This window comes from Lissotriton vulgaris, chromosome 5, assembly GCF_964263255.1.
Source record: "Lissotriton vulgaris chromosome 5, aLisVul1.2, whole genome shotgun sequence".
Classification (NCBI taxonomy): domain Eukaryota; kingdom Metazoa; phylum Chordata; class Amphibia; order Caudata; family Salamandridae; genus Lissotriton; species Lissotriton vulgaris.
Genome location: NC_141693.1, coordinates 99,273,081 through 99,292,975, shown reverse-complemented (window position 1 = coordinate 99,292,975; position 19,895 = coordinate 99,273,081).

Below are 19,895 nucleotides of genomic sequence, written 5' to 3'. Positions count from 1 at the left end.
CTTTGGCGTTAAACAACGACTCAGGCAGGCTGGCTGGCTGGCTGGCTGGCTGGCTGGGGAAAGTGGAAAACGAAGCTCGGGGCATAAGGTGTTTGCATAAGGTGCATTACACTGGTTTTTTTTTTTTTCTTCTTGCGCCTCCATAGCTTCCATAGCTTGCAGAGTAATGAATGGCGCTGGCAGCAAGAGTGACTTGGAAGACAGAGCCGGCTACTGAAAGCTACTGAAGGGGAACAGATTAGCTGATATTTGGTGTTTCCTTTGCCGTTTTCATCATTTTCTCCGTGTCAGAGCTAAAGAAAACAAACAGTCTGGAGAGGCTCACTTATACTGACACGGCAGGGGCCGTGACTCCTCTTCTGCAACGTTCTGCTCCCTGCATCTTAGAGGTAGGAACTTATGATACCTCAAAACAGGGTTTAATACGTTGGTTCAAGGCTGCATACGAGCTTAAGAAGGGGAGAAGAGCTGGATATAGATATAGTTTCTACTACCCAGGGGGAGAAACTGAAACCATAAAGTGGTACTTAAAACCACCAAACCCACAATGCAACGGGCCGAGTGAGACTTTGAAGGATCTAGCTCTATTACCCTCAGACTTGCATATGTCAGAAAGGGAGACTCAAGGCTCCCAGGCTTCGGGATACACTCTTAGGAGCAAGGGGGGAAAGCAACCTAATCTAAAAGCCCCTCTAGACACTCCTCCTTCTGCTATATCAAAATCCAAGATAAAATCTTTAAAAAAAGCTGGGAAAAAAGGTGCTAAAGCTCAGAAAATATCTGAAAAAACGAAACCACCTCCGTCCTTGAAGGCGTATTTCAAAGCTGTGCCTTCAGTATTAGAACTTAAATTATCGGAAGAGGCATTAGGTGGGGTAGATATAAGTAGCTTAGAAACTACTAACAAGTACCAAGTTTTGGAGGGGCTAGGGATGGACTTGGAGCTCGAGGAAGTCTCTGAGCCTGTAGAAACCCCTGTAGAAACCCCAAAACAAAATACCACACACAGTTCTCAGGATAAGGATTTCGAATCTAGAGAAGAAGTTCTAACACATACAATGAATTCTAACAGCGAGGACAGCTTATCGGCAGTCCCCACAAATGTCTCAAATGTCCCAGATATGGATCAGTCAGTAATACTAATGTTAAAAGCCTTGAGTCATGAGGTTAAAAGTGGTTTCGAAGCAACATTAATCAATCAGCAGGAGATTAAGGAGAAATTCGATGCTTTAGCTGCTAGAACTACTGAGCTAGAATCCTCGGTAGCAGAGCTAAAAAAGTCTGCCACTCAACATACTAAAAAGCTCGAGGATCTCAGACTGAAGGAGCAAGGACTCCAAGAAAAAATGGAGTCCTTAGAAAACGCACAAAGGCGAAATAACCTACGCTTCTTAAAAGTCCCAGAAGGGGCAGAAGGGGGAAATATCAAAGCTTTTGTGGCCAGATTGATTAAACAAACAATAGACTTAGAGATATCTGAAGAAGAAATAATAAAAGATATCCAACGAGTTCACAGGGATCCATTCAGACAGAACCCAAACAAGAGCAGGCCTAGGAAGATCCTGGTACACTTTCTGACATACACTCTAAAAGAAGAGATCCTCAATAGGGCATTAAGAACCAGCGAGCTTTTGAAAGACGGCTTTTCTTATCAGATCAGGTCAGATGTGTCTTCCATTACAGCATCTAGACAGTGGGAGCTTGGTTAGCTGCTAGAACCTTTTAAACAACTTGGTGCTACCGCTCAGCTAAAATTTCCGGCATCACTGAAAGTGATGTATAAAAATAAAATGAAAGTCCTAAAAAGGTTGGATGAGGCAGAAGAATACCTGCAATTACTCACAGATGACAATTTAAGAGAGCAAGAAAATGAACAGTCAAGGCACTGAGAATTTTAGCTTATGCATCAATACCATTAAAAGTTAGCTATACACTTTCAATGCTGTCCATGTATATAGAGTAGACACCCGGGAGAAAAGAGTCTCAATGGCCCAAGTAGGCCAGAAAAAGGAGGGGGGTTCTCCAGGGGAGCACGGGAGGGTCAGGATGGGGGGGGGGAAGGAGGGGAAGGCACTGGGTGGGGAGCATCTGGGGGGAAAAAAAACAAAAAAAATGTCCAAATCGCCACATTCAAAGTTTGATTTTAACCACATTTACTATGAAAAATAATGCAGGATAGGGTAACTCATTCATCATACCTTAAGATTCTCTCATGGAACGTTAATGGGTTACGGGTTAAGCATAGAAGAGAGAGAATTCTTCAGTACTTAAAAGACGCACCTGAAAAATTTTTTATTTTACAAGAGACTGTAGTGTAGTTCCTAGTTTCCCACTAGGCCCTGCGCATTGGAATAACATAAACAGTAGTATCGACGTGGAACTGCTTATATTCCAGGCCTCCACTGACTATGCTAAACTTAATTGGGTTGTGTTACCAACTAGCTCAGAGGTCACTGGAAACTTTCTTCTCTGCATAGGAAGTGATCAGCTTCCTTGGCACAGACAAGAAGGGATTCAGCTTTCCAACAACCGTGCAACATGACAACTTTGCTCCTCAGATCAAGAGTCGATCTCTAGGGTCGTGTGAAACAATAGACATAGATTTCACTCAGTCAGTCTAGTGCAGTTTACTTTCACGGTATGTAGAGAATAGAGAGACGGGCGTGTATCAATAAAGGGTTAACATTTATTGAACAGTCTTTCTTCTCATACAAGAGAAATGTATTGCCACAATTGCAATAACTGTTATTATAAAAAGTACGTACAGTAAGATAAGAATAGCGAAATAGAACTGTAAAAGCATTGATATGGTTTCTTAGCCATACAATGGTTTAAAAGTAATAAAACATATATACAGTCATATATACATTAGGCTAACATACTCAACTGGTGCTTCTAACTAAGCCTACCCCAGTGTGCCTGACCTAAGCCTAACACGTGAAAGGGGAGTAAGTAAGTAGCTTAAGTTAAGTTGGTTTTGCCAAGGTTTGTTTCAAGAATTCTCTTCTAAGGGTTTAGTCAACACCATACCTCTGAATAGAATGATGGAGGATTGGTATCTCCTTCAGGGGTCTCTCTCGATATCCCAGTCACCCGCGAGGGTAAACTGGAAGCGCCGGGACTGGATTTCTCTGCACGAGAAAGGCAGCGGCTTCTCTCAGCGCGTCTGGAGGAAGGAGGGGTGACAGCGTCCGCGGGCAGCTGGGCTGGATGTCTTCGCAGAGGACGGCTGCACGGCTCCTCAAGCGTACTGCACCATAGGTCGCGCTGTAGCGGCGATAATGGTAATCAGTAGCTTCACCACCACAGGATAGCAGGCTGCAGCGACAGAGTGCTAGTTTTTACCAACACGGGGTCATGCAGGCAGCTGGCATCAGCAACAGTAGCTCACAGCTAACAGCTCACAGCTTCGCATTGCTTAAGGCAATGTTGGTAATATTTATACCTGACAGGTGCCGGGTTTGACGCAAGTTTGCTGGACATAAGACGTCAATTAAAGATGTCACTAGGAAGTGGCAGCTATCAGTTGCTCATTAGAGTTCTATTACTAATCAAAACTTAGCAAGCGGGGATTTCCAGGTTTGCTAAGTTTTTATCTTGTTGAAGAACTCGGAGTGTTATCTAGGAATATCAGATAGTGACTGCTGCTCTGTCATTGCACTAATTGGTCGCAAAGGAAGTAGCAGAGAGTCATGCTGGAATGTGGCTCTGTGGCTCTGCTCGTGTGAGGCCAGAGATGACTTTACAGAAAATCGTACTTGAACGGTTATGCCAATATAGGGAACAAAGGGCTTTATAGCCGAATAGGGGCATAAGGTCACAGTATCGATCAGGAACCTAGATAAGCACATGACACCCACTCCACGAATTCATGTCCATCAAAATTACTACAACTAAGCAATTAGATGCATGTGTAACATGGTGTAACATAGCCCACCCCAAAATACATAAATGCATTCGAAATAGGCGTACTTGTAATACATGGAATTTAGGTACTGTACGTTTTTTAAGAGCATAGTAATCATTCAAAAATTATTGCATATGAAATCAATGAACGATTATGCATAAAGAATTACACATGAAGTATCTCTGACAGAAGAAATGCGAGATAAATCATCACATAAAAATGCATTGTAATAATATGTGTGCTAGAGGCTGGTGTTATGTTGTTATGTCTCTAGATGAGTTTAGAAATAGAAGTGTGAAGCTTCTGTTCTCTAAGAATAGTTTTTACGTTAAGCAAAGAATTGTTCGTGCCAAAAGGAAAGGGTCAATATTAAAAAATTGTCCAATTCAAAGAAAAATCAGTTTACCAAAGCTCCTGGCAGTTTTTGTTGATCAAAACTGAAGGCCGAATTCAGAGTTCATGGGAACGCTGTGTGTCGGAAAGCTTCTCAAAAGTTATTGTTTCTCTGTGGGTGAGAACATCGTATCAGACAGGCTCGCAAAGAATTGGTCTACAAAATCAGGTGATAGTTCAACCAAATTAGATAGCGCTGTAACTTGGCAGGTGTGAGAATGATTGCTGTCATCGAAGACAGGATCAGCAATGCTCACAGAACGTTGTACCTGGATGATGTTGCTTTTGTCACTCGCTCCACTGTTACCACTTGGCTGTAGTACAGGAGTCTCCACGAATGCCGTCATCAGGATTGGTAGCCGCTGGGGACAACACAATGCGTGAGCCGTTATTGGACTTAGCAAAGTATCGACGTCCATTGGTACTGCTGATGGAAGTGAAAGACAGATGTCCAACACGCATTCATCGCCGCAAAGCATACACCGTAGCACAGGTAAAATGCAATTTTGCCATATTGGTCTGAATGAAAGGAACCAGGTCATGTTTAGATCTCTCAGCCTGGCCAATCCGAGGACGTTAGTTATCCTGTCCCTGTAGCGCATTGCTAGGATTGTCTCTTCCATTCCCATGGGAGCTATGTCTGAGCCGAGGCTTGCCATAACGTAGCAGGATGGTCAAAAATAGAATCCCTGCGATGAGTCCAAAAAATAGTGGAATACCACCAAAGATGGAGTGCACAAAATTAGGAAAGATTCCCAAAATTGCCTGGAAGGGTGTTAGCAGTCCCGTAAAGACTGTCTTAAATATGCCTGGGATGCTTGTAGCACTAGACATGTTAAGGAGTTGGTCGAGCATTTGTACGAAATGCACGGGGCAATTTGTTGATAAAAGGTCATGAACTTCTGTAGCCGTCCTTGCGACTAGAAGATCATACGTCTCTTTAGATGACGTTATAGGCACTGTTGTCTGTAAAAGCACAGATTTCATTTTGCTTAATGTATCAATTCGTATAGAATAGAGATTCAGACGAGGCCAGAGGGGAGTCACTAAGTCTGGAGGCCCGCTCGGGAACAATGCTTGCATGCAACATTTGACCATGGACGTTACTTGTATTAGATAACTTTTTCCGGGCGCGAGGCCACAGCACCTGTGATCCGTTCTTAGAATGTAACTCCCGTTTGCGAGTTGCATAAAGAAGGGCTCTATCTGAGTTGCAGGTGTGACTAGCTGGTGGCATGAAAGGTTGTTTGAATTGCCATCACATGCTCCGTGTAAATTAATACCCTGACACAAAAGTATACCGCTTAGTGAGTGTTTACAATTTTCACCACTAAGAAATACATTTTTGTCGCTGTCACTATAGCAAGAATGAGTGTATGGTAATTTCCATTCGGATTTAACATATCCCTTACCCAATTGTTCATACTGGCCAGCAGGTATGTATTCAAGGCACTTTTTAAAACGGAAAGTTGTTATCGGAATTGTGATAATTCCGTGTATTATCCATTCAATGACAGGACTCTCTGACATTGTCAATGGTAATCGCTCGAGTTTTTCGATGCTCAGGATTGTATAGTCTGCTCCTTTCTGTGCCAAACTGATCTGTTTATCAGTAAGGTTAAAAATGGAAAATAATGACGTTGTGTTTATCAGACGCCAAGGCACATAGCCTGAACGAAGATTTTGCAGCGTCCAGCCTAGTTCTATAATAGAGCGTAATTGAGACTGGCCATGTTGTAACATTAGCAAATCCCTGTCTATCACATCAAAGGCAGAGGATACAATATTGTCCAAAGAATATATTCTGGAAGACAGAGTCATTAACCCATTGTCTACCACAGAAAGTGATTTTTCCAAATTAATACGATCAATTCCTCGTATTTTTTCAGCAGTTTCAATTTGCTTTACTTTCCAAGCCTCGTTGTAAGCAGCATAGATGCTGGTCGCTATGAAACGCTTTTGACGCTGTTTGCGTGGTCCAAGAATGAAATCGCGCAAATCAGCACCATCTTTTAACAAAGACAAGTGTTGCTTAATTTCAGCCAGTGTGGATGTAGTTAGCCATTCTAGGCAGAGTTTGCCTACACTGTATGTGGTTATAATTCCTGGATGTTGTCTCTGGGAATATCTAGGGTCCAATCTGGTCATTTTTAAACCCTGTGTTTTATTCAGGAACCTATCTTGACAGCTATTTGTGTCTGTAGGCCAGATTAACCATTTTTTCCAATCAGGATGTGTTCTGTTGAAATGTAAAATGTGTGACACGTCTAACTCATTATCTGCAGTTGCATTTTCAGCTATTGGCTTTGGTATAGACGGTGTTTTCATTTCTTTGTTTTTGGCTAGGCCAAGACAAGATGTTTGGTGTACAGTGTCATTTAAAAATAACATTTGTTCTGGTATCATGCAGGTTCTAAATAGTGCTTCTATGCCTTGCACCTGCCAATCTTTTGTACCCCAAATTGATTTCGTTTCAATATTATTTTTCCAATAATCAAAACCAAATGTCATCATTTTGTCATAAAATGCTTCTGAATATATCAATTTAGAATTTGTCAGCATTGTCTTCATTCCTGTTTTATCTAACAGTTTATAATAAAACGTTTCTGCATCACTGGTGTTAAACCCTGAAAAATATTTGAATTTCTCAAAAAATGCTTTAGAACTGCTTTTAGGTGGTGTAGAACAATGTTCCCATTGATTATACATAAAAACATTTCTAGGCTGTGCAGATTTATGCAAGTAATGATCCCCATAGTGGGTGTAACAGAATAACTGCTCATAACTAGATGAACCTTGTAAATAATCATGATCTGTGAATCTAGCTGACATTACTAAATCAGACATCATGTCATTAATACTGTTAAAGTCCCAATCATCAGAGAATGTACTTGGTGTCACAAAGTCACTTAAGGAAACCTTTAGTTGATGAGGATACTTCAGGATTTCGACCGGACCATATATCTCATAGTCTGTTTTCTCCCATACTACCCCACCAGGTATTGGAATTGCTGTGACATTTACTGTTGACAGTTCTCTTTTCTTCACATGGGATGATCTGTGTGGTTTCAGGACTAGGTTGATGTTCTGACTTGCTGTGTCCATCGTAATATATTTTCCTTCAATGAATTTTCCCAAACACAGTACCATGATGAGCCAAAGCAGGAGGAAAAATACACCTAGACCAAACCAGAACTCTAGCCAAGGGGAAATGAGGTAGATTTCCTTCAGTTGATGAAAGAGTTCCGTTGCTTTTTCTTTAAAAGACTTTTTTGTTTCTGGCATCACTTCCGGGTCATTTAAATCTTCAGAGAAGTTGTCGAAGTTGATGAAATAACCAGAGGCAGTTCTGTCAATTGATGGGATTGTTTTTTCAATCTGTCTCTCGGTAGCACTTTCTGATGCCACATTAGTGTAGACTGGTGTTGTTTCTTGACGAACTGTTTCAATCTGTGTTTCAAGAGGCACGAGTTCCATGGCATTATTGCATAGTCCTTCATTGTGCACTGCAGGCTGATCGAATGTGATGAGTCTTTCAGTTTGAACCTCTTGGATTGTTGCAAGTTTGGGTATTCTGTTGTTTCTTGGGAGTCCACTGGGCCTACTGTTGATTATAGGCCACATGCTTGTGGTTTTACCAGATCGATGGACACGACTCTGTTCTCCTTTTTACCAGCAAGGGGCGGTAGCACAACTGATCTTGTTCCGGTGACTGCTAAGACAGGTACTGCTTTTCTGTAAGAAGGCCCAAATTCCTTCTTAACCGCGATCTTTTCTCTGACTAGATCCCCAATCTTTGGAATCCAGACAGGCCTTGCTGGGGCTGTTGCGGGTGGTGCCTCGTCAGTGGTATTTGGCTGTTGCTTTAACTTTATGTTGCTTAATGATTTTCTTGTTTCATTCAGTTCCTGTAAAACAGCCAAACGGTCTTTTACTTCAAACTGCTTTGTTTCTTCTTGTACCACTGACATCTGACTATCGAGGTCCTGAACGCGCATTCTTATTCCGAACAATAGTTCGTATGGGCTGAAACCTTTTAGAGAATTTCTTGGCATGTTGTTAAGACTAGTCTGGACACTTATTAAATGTTTGACCCACCCAGCGCCTGAACCTAATACCTTCGCTGTTATAGATTGCTTTATATCCCGGCTTTTTCTTTCTACCACACTTGTGCGATGGACAAGAATACCACAACCCAATTCCCATGCTAGCCATGGCCTCCTTATAGGCTCGAGAGCTGAAAGCAGGACCCTGGTCAGAATGGAACGTGGTAATTGCGTATGTGCCGATATGGACTCGCAAATCTTTTATAACCGTTCTAGCGTCAGCCGAGCGCTGGAGGCCTCATTTTTTAAATGCATTTCGTCTTAACTATTAATAGGACGCAGGACGGGGTGTAGGCAGCGTTACGCTCTTTCTGATTGGTAGCCGGTAGCAAGGTTCGCTACTGCGATCCCTATTGCAGTTTTCACAGTTGTTTGCATATATTTGTTGTTCTACACTCATTCCCGGCCACCAGAATACTGATTGTAATTCAGTCAGTGATTCCTTGATCTTTCTGTGCCTAAGACCCAAACCCATGTGTGCGTCTGCTATAAAAAAATTCTCCTGTTCATGTTTGGAATTACTCTGTCCCCCACTCCAGGGATTCGAGCAAAAGGAACGGAGTTTGCATCGATTATGTATGCATAATTGAGTGGATAGTTTACGGGTAGTGCTGCACAGTCGCCTTTTACGGTCGTTTTTACTGCCAGCATGGTTTCCCCGTCTATATACTTATCTGTACGCTTTTTTGTGGCTACGGAAGCCGGTTTAGTTGCTTCCGCGGTGGCTGTATTAGCTAATGAATTCCCTGCAACGTGAACGCCATCACGTTGAAGACTATGTGCGTGAATCACGTGAGTCTTTTGTAGTTCTTTACTTAAAAGAGCTACCTCGTTCCAAAGCAATTTATGCTTTATTGTGGCACCTGTGTCATCTTTGTAGTCGTTTTCGATCCAACTCTGCAGCTTATTGTTGTAAGAGTTGACGCAAAAATGAGAATCGCACACGATAAGTGTGGGGAATTCGCGTTCTGCATTTTCGAGCGCCATCTTTAAAGATCTGATTTCAGTTCTCTGAACCGAACAGTTTCTTACAGATTCAGTTTTTGTTACTTTCGGTCTGAATTTACCGCACAGCCAACGACCTTTAATGATCGCACATGCTGCATCGTAGGATTTTCTCTCTACGTTGAAATGCTGTACAAAGCTATCTGTATAGATTATACAGGCGTATTGTGGGAGAGGCAGGATTTCGATTGGCAGAGGATATTCTTCTTCATATTCTAAATCATTCAGTTCTTCGTATTGCGGGGCGAAATAGTATTTCACGTCTTCCGCTGCTAGAGAATCTATGCACTGTATCCATTTTGGATCCAGTGACACTGTAGGCAGGTTTACTGGGCTGAATAGCGCTTCGAAGGCGGATTCCGCTGTAAGGATATTAATCCGTTTGCCGTGTGCTAGTTCTCGTTCATTTGCTAATGCGATTTGCACTGCGTTCACAGTTCTTTCTGTGTGACTGAATGTTTTTTCTGCTTGTGTGTACAAGTGAGATTTAATTGAAATTGGTACCTTTTCTCCCTCATTAGAGGTTAGGTATGTGAATCCGCATCTTCCTGGGATGACTCGGATTACAAGATCGATCGTGTTGTCACGTGTATCTAATTTTGTTTTTGCTAACATGTCTGTTTGCAGTGATCTCAAAATTTCTGTGTGTTTTTGAGTCCAATTGATTTGTTTTAAATCAGGTTTAATTAGTTCGTAGAGAGGTTTAACCCTCTCTGCGTAATTTAGGATGTAAGTTCTTCCGAAATTCAGAAAACCTAGTATTGATTGTAAATTCTTCAGCGTTTTTGGAGCTTGGAGTACAGCGCACTTCTCTAAGAAGTTGTCCGCTAGGCTTTTCCCTTCACTTGATAATTCGTACCCTAAGAACAGTACTGTCAGATGGGCAATTCGGGACTTTTTAAAGTTGAATTTGTAACCCTCTGCTGCGAACCCAAGTATAATGGTGTTCACCCTTTTCAAGTGAGTATCCAAGTCATCGTCTGTGAGATAAATATCATCTACGTAAGATAATGCTTCATCATCATAGATTTGTAGTAACTCTGTTACCCTAGCTGAGAATAGTCCTGGGCTGTTCTTGAACCCTTGTGGGAGACGACAGAATTTTTTCTGTGACCCAAATGCGGAGAAAGCGGTCAAGTATCTGCTTTCTGGTGCAATGTTTTGACAAAAGAAACCATTAGAAATGTCTAATGTCGTTTTGTATTTTTTCCTAACTATGTTATTCATTAGGGCTGCACTATGCGAGTTTTGTACTGCAAAAGTTTTGCAACATGTATTAAGGTGTCTGTAGTCCAAAACTAGACGATATGAATTGTCTGGCTTGGAGACAGGAAACAAAGGATTGTTCATTTGAGAGGTGCATGTTTCAATCACCCCCTGGTACTCAAGTTGATCTAAGATCTCCCTGACCTGTTTTTTAGCTTCTTGCTTAATGGGATACTGCCGTTGGGCAGTTGGTTCACTTTTTCAGTTGGATTTTGTGAGGCGGAGAATCCTCATCCCATCCTACATGATCTTTATACAATGCAGGTGCCTGGGCTACTGCCCATTTCCTTGCATATGTGTATTTTTTGTGAATCGGAATGTGATTCGAGAAGGCAGGCATAATCACTTCTTCGCCACGAGGGCACTCCCTGACAAACTCCGGGGGCCAATCTTTTTCAGCTAACAGAATATCATAGCCTTTTGAGAGCTTATCCCAAAATAGTCCCTTAATTTTCCTAGTCTTATCACCCTCTATACGCAATGTTATTTCGTATATTTTATGGGGCTCGCTAAGTCTGGTGTCGGCAGTTTCAACCTGAATGTATTCATTCGTGTCCACTGTCTCCAGATGACTCATCAAGATCTTGCGCGCTATACTGATCTCTGCTGCACTGTCCAACATTGTCAATGCCCACTCCCCGTTTTTCAACTGTGTCCTCAGTATTCTCGGCATGGTTGATTACTCTAATACTGGCTACCTTCTTTTTAGGAAATTGAGATTTCTTATTTTGAGCAGGTTCCTTGTCTTTGGACTTGGTGTGCTCTCCTGGGTCTGACCGTCCTCTTCTTTCCGAATTCTGTGGAAGAGATCGAGAGGGACGTGTATCAATACTTTGATATCTATCAGGTTTTTTTATATTATCCCTATTTCTAAGGTTATATCTTTTCTCAGAGGGCTCCCGTTGGGGAGACTGGCGTTCTCGAGTCGGAGTTCTTTCCCTCCGTCGAGGAGACCTTCCTCTGGACTGGAAAACTTTTTCCTTGGGAGTGGATTGTTTATTTCCATCCCAGCTCTTTTTAGGAGTGTTTAAATTATTTTTAATAAATAATTTTTCAGGATTTTCGAGAAGTTGGGGCTTAACTGGTTTTCCACCCAAGCTGTCTCTACCTAATTCTTCATAGCATTTTTCTATGATTTTTGCAAGTTCAACAGGATCTTTTATATCTGTTTCCCTCAACTTCTGGCGAATCGCCACAGATGCCGCTTCTCCCTTTACATTGGCTAATAATATAGCCGTGACCTGCTTGAAATCTTTCAGTAATTTCATACCTAGATTTAAAGCTGGTTCTGGACCGAATTCATTTTGAATCTGTTTTAGCACGTCTGGTATTACCGCCATAGACGGAACACCGTGTGTTTTTGTGTAAATGGAAGCAAAGACTGTACCCCAAGTGTCGCAGTCCTCCACGTGTGGTGCGATTCCCATAGGAAGGCAGATGGTCAAGATTCTGTGTTTCTCAATAGGGGTAGTATCAGGAAACACTGCCTCTATTTGAGTGATTTTCTGGGCTAACCAGAAAGGAATTTGTTCCCGTTTTACGGGTGTTTTACCAAGACATGACTGTATGTTCTGTGGTGTAATTTTATTTGTGTTCCCCTGATGAGGGGTCAGCTGGTGTGAATTAACAGCTGGCTGGACTGTTGCAGTCCGTATTACATATTGGACTAATTGCCTATGTATTTTTATTAATGTGTTTAGCTGTGCTAACAGCTCTTCTCTAGACATTTTTGCAATGTCAGGATGTGGTGTGTAGCTGGCTAGAACCGGCCACGTGGCTCCTGGTCTACCTAGTGGACCGAGCCTAGTTATGTGATCATTGTGTTTTAGGGCGCCATTAAACCAGAGCAGGTGCTCTTGAAATTTAAGTGGAATTTCAACCTCCTCGAAAGGGGCGTACTCATCCGGAGGTTCCTCTATTTTGTAATAGTGAAACTCTTGTGTTATAGCGTTTACCGCTGGAAAGTTTATCCATGAATAGAATACCTCTGTCTGCCGATACTCGTGAGCCTCTATCACGAAAATTACTGTACCACCTTGAGGTGGCAGTCCGTTTTCTATAAGTTTTAAAGTTATAGATCTTCTTAAGTGGACCGGGATGATAATAGCATCCGGGTCTGTGTGTTCGGGACCTTGCTGAGTCGCATCTGCTGCGGCCCCAGTGGTGCCGTTGTTTTCTACTGACATTGTATAAATGCAGTTTTTGCAGAGTAGGTCTCCAAGGAGACAAAGATTAGATGCACAATATTTTGGAACACTGTATCCTTCAACGTTGAATAAACCAGAGCTTTACATAGGAATCTCTTCCTACTAAGGTCGGGCGGATTTTAACCTTTCACCCACTCCAGACGTCTATTGGAGTATTTACGGGAGAAAGGGGTGTGAAATATGCACGACTGAGTTACTCTATAAGTCTTACGTTAGTTTATCGCCTTACCAAACGTTGGGCGCCATGTAGTGTAGTTCCTAGTTTCCCACTAGGCCCTGCGCATTGGAATAACATAAACAGTAGTATCGACGTGGAACTGCTTATATTCCAGGCCTCCACTGACTATGCTAAACTTAATTGGGTTGTGTTACCAACTAGCTCAGAGGTCACTGGAAACTTTCTTCTCTGCATAGGAAGTGATCAGCTTCCTTGGCACAGACAAGAAGGGATTCAGCTTTCCAACAACCGTGCAACATGACAACTTTGCTCCTCAGATCAAGAGTCGATCTCTAGGGTCGTGTGAAACAATAGACATAGATTTCACTCAGTCAGTCTAGTGCAGTTTACTTTCACGGTATGTAGAGAATAGAGAGACGGGCGTGTATCAATAAAGGGTTAACATTTATTGAACAGTCTTTCTTCTCATACAAGAGAAATGTATTGCCACAATTGCAATAACTGTTATTATAAAAAGTACGTACAGTAAGATAAGAATAGCGAAATAGAACTGTAAAAGCATTGATATGGTTTCTTAGCCATACAATGGTTTAAAAGTAATAAAACATATATACAGTCATATATACATTAGGCTAACATACTCAACTGGTGCTTCTAACTAAGCCTACCCCAGTGTGCCTGACCTAAGCCTAACACGTGAAAGGGGAGTAAGTAAGTAGCTTAAGTTAAGTTGGTTTTGCCAAGGTTTGTTTCAAGAATTCTCTTCTAAGGGTTTAGTCAACACCATACCTCTGAATAGAATGATGGAGGATTGGTATCTCCTTCAGGGGTCTCTCTCGATATCCCAGTCACCCGCGAGGGTAAACTGGAAGCGCCGGGACTGGATTTCTCTGCACGAGAAAGGCAGCGGCTTCTCTCAGCGCGTCTGGAGGAAGGAGGGGTGACAGCGTCCGCGGGCAGCTGGGCTGGATGTCTTCGCAGAGGACGGCTGCACGGCTCCTCAAGCGTACTGCACCATAGGTCGTGCTGTAGCGGCGATAATGGTAATCAGTAGCTTCACCACCACAGGATAGCAGGCTGCAGCGACAGAGTGCTAGTTTTTACCAACACGGGGTCATGCAGGCAGCTGGCATCAGCAACAGTAGCTCACAGCTAACAGCTCACAGCTTCGCATTGCTTAAGGCAATGTTGGTAATATTTATACCTGACAGGTGCCGGGTTTGACGCAAGTTTGCTGGACATAAGACGTCAATTAAAGATGTCACTAGGAAGTGGCAGCTATCAGTTGCTCATTAGAGTTCTATTACTAATCAAAACATAGCAAGCGGGGATTTCCAGGTTTGCTAAGTTTTTATCTTGTTGAAGAACTCGGAGTGTTATCTAGGAATATCAGATAGTGACTGCTGCTCTGTCATTGCACTAATTGGTCGCAAAGGAAGTAGCAGAGAGTCATGCTGGAATGTGGCTCTGTGGCTCTGCTCGTGTGAGGCCAGAGATGACTTTACAGAAAATCGTACTTGAACGGTTATGCCAATATAGGGAACAAAGGGCTTTATAGCCGAATAGGGGCATAAGGTCACAGTATCGATCAGGAACCTAGATAAGCACATGACAAGACCCATTCTACCGAACAAGAATTAAGAGATATTTTCAAGGGGAAAAAGTGGATCCAGCAGGTGATAACCACCTCGCAACCAACTACTACCAAAGGGGTGGCCATACTGATTAAATCTAATTCAGAGATAACTTTGCTACAATCCAAGTGTGATAAAAAGGGAAGGTGGGTTATAGCAAAAATAAAGCAACAAGCATCTAAGTTTACCATTGCGGGTTATTATGGTCCTAATCTAGATGATACCCTTCCTCTTAAAGACCTCTTTGTTGAACTTTTAGATTATGAGGATCCGGTGATTCTTGCTGGAGATTTTAACCTAGTACTTGATCCACATCTTGATAAATCTACCACTGTAAGGTTCGCACATAATTCCAGAACTAGAGCCGTTCTATCTAATGCGATTGCCCAGTTTGGATGGAAAGATATCTGGCGGCAAAAAAATGGTACAAAAAGAGAATTTACTTTCCACAATAAGAAACTTCGGAATAAGTCTAGATTAGATTTTTTTTTGATTGCGGAACACCTAGCTCAGCAAGTGGTGGAGATAAAACATCTTGGTGCCCACATCTCTGATCATTCAGCGGTCACTCTAACTTTAAAATTGTCAGGTCCACAGGTGGTTAAGAGATACACAATAGATAGAAGTATTCTCTTGGAAGATGAAATAATAGATAAGTTACTCAAGGAATCTAACGAGTTCTTTACTTTCAACTTAGGTACAGCTGCACTCCCGGTTGTCTGGGACACATACAAAGCCTTTTTGAGAGGACGTTTATTAGCATTTCAGATCGCAAAACATTCAGCATACAAGGCACAAATTTCACAGATTGAAATAAGGATTAAAGCTCTTGAACAGGGTGCACTAGATTCCAGTTTGACTGATCAAGAGAATAATAAGAAAGATTTACTAACATGTAAGCTACAGTTGGAACAGATATTAGATGAAAGGCTGAGGAAACGTTGGCAGGCTAGCTCATTAGCTCATTTTGAATATGGCGAGGCCAGCGGAAAACTTTTAGCCTGGAAAACAAAAAAAGAAATCAAGAAGAACTTTATTAAGGAAGTACAGTTATCAAACACGGGTGTGATTTCAGATAAATGTATAGATATTGATCAGGCTTTCTACCATCATTTTGATGAGGTATATAGAGAAGATCTCTTACCACAACAGCAATTAATACAGTCATGGCTAGATCAATATCAGGTCAAAGCTTTAGATGATCAGGCCTCTAACAGTCTTAATAGAGATATTAGCTCCATTGAAATAGCTTCGGCAATTGATTCCGCTAAAAAAAGTAAGGCTCCAGGCCCTGACGGGCTACCGTCCGAGATATATAAGGTGCTAGCACCTGTAATAACACCGGTTTTGAAACTGCTTTTTACCTCTATATACGAGGAAGGAGGTAAAATTCCGGTCTCTTGGAATGATGCCATAGTGGTCCTTATTTTAAAACCAATGAAGAGACCATCTCAGTGTGATTCATATAGGCCGATTTCCCTCCTTAACACGGACTATAAGCTAATGGCAAAAATATTAGCAGAGAGACTAAATGGGGTAGCAGGCCAAGTATTGCATCTAGACCAAAAGGGTTTTGTCAGAGGCCGCTCTATACAAGATCTTACACAAGCTTTGGTGGGTGCAATAGATGTTGCCTCTCAATTTAAAGTTCCACTAGCGGTTATTACTTTAGACGCCGCAAAGGCTTTCGACCGCGTTAACTGGGCATTTCTAGTCAAAGTATTAGAAAAAGTTAATCTAGGGAGAAATTTTTGTAGGGCAATAGCAGCATTTTACCAGGCTCCGACAGCTAGATTACTAATAAATGGAAGCTTATCTTCTCCTATAAAAATTCAGAGAGGAACAAGACAGGGGTGTCCGCTTTCCCCCCTGCTTTTTGACCTATATATAGAATCGTTCGCAGAAAAGATCAGACAAGATCAAGATATTATACCCTTTGAATATAATAACTGGGTGAAAAAAGTCGCCTTATATGCGGACGATCTCATGTTGTACACTATTGACCCTATCAAATCAATTCCTCTCATATATAAAGCAGCAGAGAACTTTGGTCAAGTGTCTGGTTACCTGATTAATCAATCCAAATCTGAATGTATGTGTTGGAACATAACCTATGTTAATTCCATTCCAATTTTGAAACATCAAATCAGATATTTGGGAATTCAAATCACGCAGGACATAAATCAACTTGCAGAAAAAAATCTATCTAAAATTCAGAAGGAAATTGAGGAATCCCTAAAAAGCTGGTCACTCTTGCCTCTGACTCTAATTGGAAGAATCAATGTAGTAAAAATGATGCTGCTACCTAAAATAATCTACATATTCCAGAACATTCCACTGGCCTTTAATGAAGCCAAAATAAGTAAGATTCAAGCTAAATGGAACTCCTTTATTTGGGCCTCCAAAGGCATCAGGATCTCTTGGAAAAAGCTTCGCAGGAAGAAAGGCAAGGGTGGATTATGCGCACCGGATTTGAGAGTATATGCTTGGACCCTATTATTGAAAGCAGGAATAAGGTTATTTGACACTCTACGGGAGACAGAAACAGACTTTATGTTTCAAAACATGCTATCAGAGATCCAGGGAGGATCTAATGCATTTTTGTTTAAGTTTGGAGACATGCGGTACTTTAAAAAAGTGAGACTAAAGGTTTTTAGAGACATGGCATATGTGTGGGCCAGAGCTAGAAGAGCGCTGAATATTCCATATTATTCCGCTCTCGCCCCAATATGGGACTCTCCTGGCTCTCCTGAATGGACTAAAGATTTACTATCTATTGCTTTGCAGAATGCAAATATCAGAACATGGGGTCAGTTATTGCCTGGAGGGAATCTTTTGAGCTGGGAAGACATTTCTGCTCTCACAGACAAGAATCTATCTAAATTCAAGTATTTCCAAATTAAAAGCTGGACCCAGGCTGTTACAGGGGATAAAGGTGTTAAGACTGTTTTCGATGAGCTCCTAATGAAAAATCCCAGAACTCTTAAAACATCAGTCCTTTATTGGACAATACTTGAGGAAGAAGATGGAGAGTTCGCCCTCCCAGATCAGCTATGGAGGGACCAAGTACAGGACACCGACTTGCAGAATTTATGGCAAGTATCCTTTGATTTATTACATCTCACGGTCTCACCTGCCAATTTAAAGCGGAACCACTTGTTTTCTCTTCATAGAGTATATTGGTCTCCAGCCAGGCTTGCCAAATTTTCGAAGGGGCCTACTCCCTGCTGTCCAAAGTGCAAATTGGAAAAAGCAGATGACCTGCACATGTTCATGACCTGTCCCGCACTTAGAGAATTTTGGTTTGATATACAAGAAGGTATGAAAGCCCTTTTTGGGTATGAAATACAGGTTAGTACGCAACAAGTTTTTTTTGGAATTCCTTCCAATTATGAAAATGTATCACGAGATAATAATAAGTTATTCCTTTATTTAATTGTCTTAGCCCGCAGGGAAATATGTAAATTATGGGTGAGCACTATTGTTCCGACGTATGTAAATTGGATTAGGGCAATTAGGCACACTCTCAGTCTGGATAGTATGGTATGGAAGAGAAGGAAGCTTTTTTGGACTCCCTGCATTATTTGGCTCGATGGTTTATAACAACTTTGTCCAATGATTAGCCCTTTCTGCAGAATGATCCACCCGAAGATCAGTCTATGGGTTCGGAAAAGAGAGACTGAACTGACTGTCCACATGGTGGCCCTGTGTGAGACTTTTTTCTGGGTGTCTGCACAAAGAGCTCCCATAAAGATTCTTGGTACAATCAAATACTGAAAACATCTTTATTGGCGTATGAGGACAATAAAAAAAAAAAAAAAAAAAAAAAAAAAAAAAAAAACAGGACGGTAACAATAAATAGGCACTTCTTAGAACTGGTAACAGGCAAAAGGCAGGCACAATTCAACTCCTACTTTAAGCAGTTGTTGTTTAAGTTTCTAAATCGTCACTTCCATGCTGTGTTTTTTTAGGTACACCAAGTGAGTTTCCACTTTGCTCTGGGTGATGCATTGTGGTTAGTGCATGCTGGTGCTTAAAGTGATGTGGAAAAGTGTAGTTCTGCAAAGTTTGTTTGTGTCCGAGTGGCTGACTGGGAGTGGGCAGTTGTGCCTTCAGTGCTGTGTGTGTTCATTGCAGTCCAGTAGTGTGTTGTGTGAGTGGCTGTCTGTGGTAGGCTTCTCTGTATGGGGGTTGTAGTCTGTCAGTGTGCTTATTTGTGTAGCTGGCTAAAGGAGTAAGCATCTCCTCCACTGCATAGGTTGCTTATCATAGTCTGTCAGTGTGTTGTTAGACTTGCTGGCTGGGGTAGACCAGCTCTGCACAGGTTGAAGTACTCTGTCAGTGAGCTTGTCTGAGTGCTGACTACGACAACCCTGCTCTTTGTAAATTGTTGAACTGTCAATGTGCTTAGCGGAGAGGTTAGCTGATGGGGTAAGCATACCTGCACTACACAGGTTGTTATAGTCTGCTTGTCTGAGTGGTTGTTTGCGGTACCGTTGCTCTGCATGGGTTGTTGTTGTCTGTCAATGTGCTTATCTGAGTGGCTTGCTGTGGTACCCATGTTCTGCATGGGTTTTTGGCTGTGGTAGCCCTGCTCTGCATGAGTTGTTCTAATCTGTCAGCGTATCTATTTGAGTGCTTGGCTGCAGGGTAAGCATGGCCTGCTCTGTGTGGGTTGTTATAGTCTTTACGTGTATTTGTCTGAATGACTAAATTGCAACAGCCCTTCTCTGCCTATGTTGTTGCACTCTGTTATTGCATTACCCTGAGTGCTTGGGTTGGTTGTGGTAGGCCTGGTGTGCATGAGTTGTTGTACTCTGTCGGTGCACTTCCCTGATTGGTTGGTTGTGGTAGCCCTGCAGCATGGGTTCTTATAGTCTGTCCGTGTGTTTGGCTCAGGGGCTGGCTGTAGAATCCTTGCACTGCCTATGTTGTTGCACTCTGTCAGTGCACTACCCTGAGTGGTTGATTGTTAAAGTCCTGGTGTGCATGAGTTGTTGAATTCTGTTGGTGTTCTTCTCTGAGTGGTTGGTTGTGGTAGCCCTGGGTCATACGTTGTTATAGTCTGTCATCGTGTTTGGCTGAGTGGCTGCCTGTAGAATCCTTGCTCTGCCTGTGTCGTTGCACTCTGTCAGTGCACTACCCTGAGTGGTTGGTTGTTAAAGTCTTGGTGTGCTTTAGTTGGTGTACATACGCTGT